This window comes from Pollachius pollachius (genome assembly GCF_949987615.1).
Source record: "Pollachius pollachius genome assembly, chromosome: 18".
In the NCBI taxonomy this organism is placed as follows: domain Eukaryota; kingdom Metazoa; phylum Chordata; class Actinopteri; order Gadiformes; family Gadidae; genus Pollachius; species Pollachius pollachius.
The window spans coordinates 12,059,772-12,060,490 of NC_136951.1; positions in this window are offsets into that span (position 1 = coordinate 12,059,772).

Sequence of the window (719 nt, forward strand, 5' to 3'; positions counted from 1 at the left end):
CACGATAGGCGCCTGGCCTGAATGCAGAGCAGACGTTAAACAAGTGACACGAGTCAATTGTTTTATTATAGCCTACTTTTAAAAATATATTTTAAATTCTGTATATATATATATATATATATATATATATATATATATATATATATATATATATATATATATATATATATATATATATATATATATATTAAACACACACATGTATGATGATCGATTATTATGATCATTGTTTTCTCCAGTCCAAGCTACACAGCCTTCTATAAAACATATGTAATTAGTTGGCCGGAGTCGGACCCGGCGGGCAAAACGGCTCGTGAAGTTGATTAACTACACGACCTTTAAGTGTTACCCTAAATAGCATTATAGTCGGCCTAGAAATGTTGACCATTAAAAATGCCATAACCATTACTAAATGGCACCACCGGCTCCCATGGTTTTATATCCATTAGTATGGAATAACTATCTGTCTTGCTTAATTTTAAATTAGGCCTAGCCTACTATATTCAGCTATGTATTTAACCAGTTTTTTTAGGCTTGTTTAGGCTATTACAAGTAGCCGACAAAGAAGTAGCCCTATCATCGGTCATATGCATCAAGTTATCCGTACAACGAAAGCTCAACTTGGATCATAATGTATTTAATCCGTTCCGGTGCTGAACGTGGAGAAAGGCGTGGGCTGCTGGGACCGGTTCGACTTGTTGGTTTTTGGCAGTAGCCTA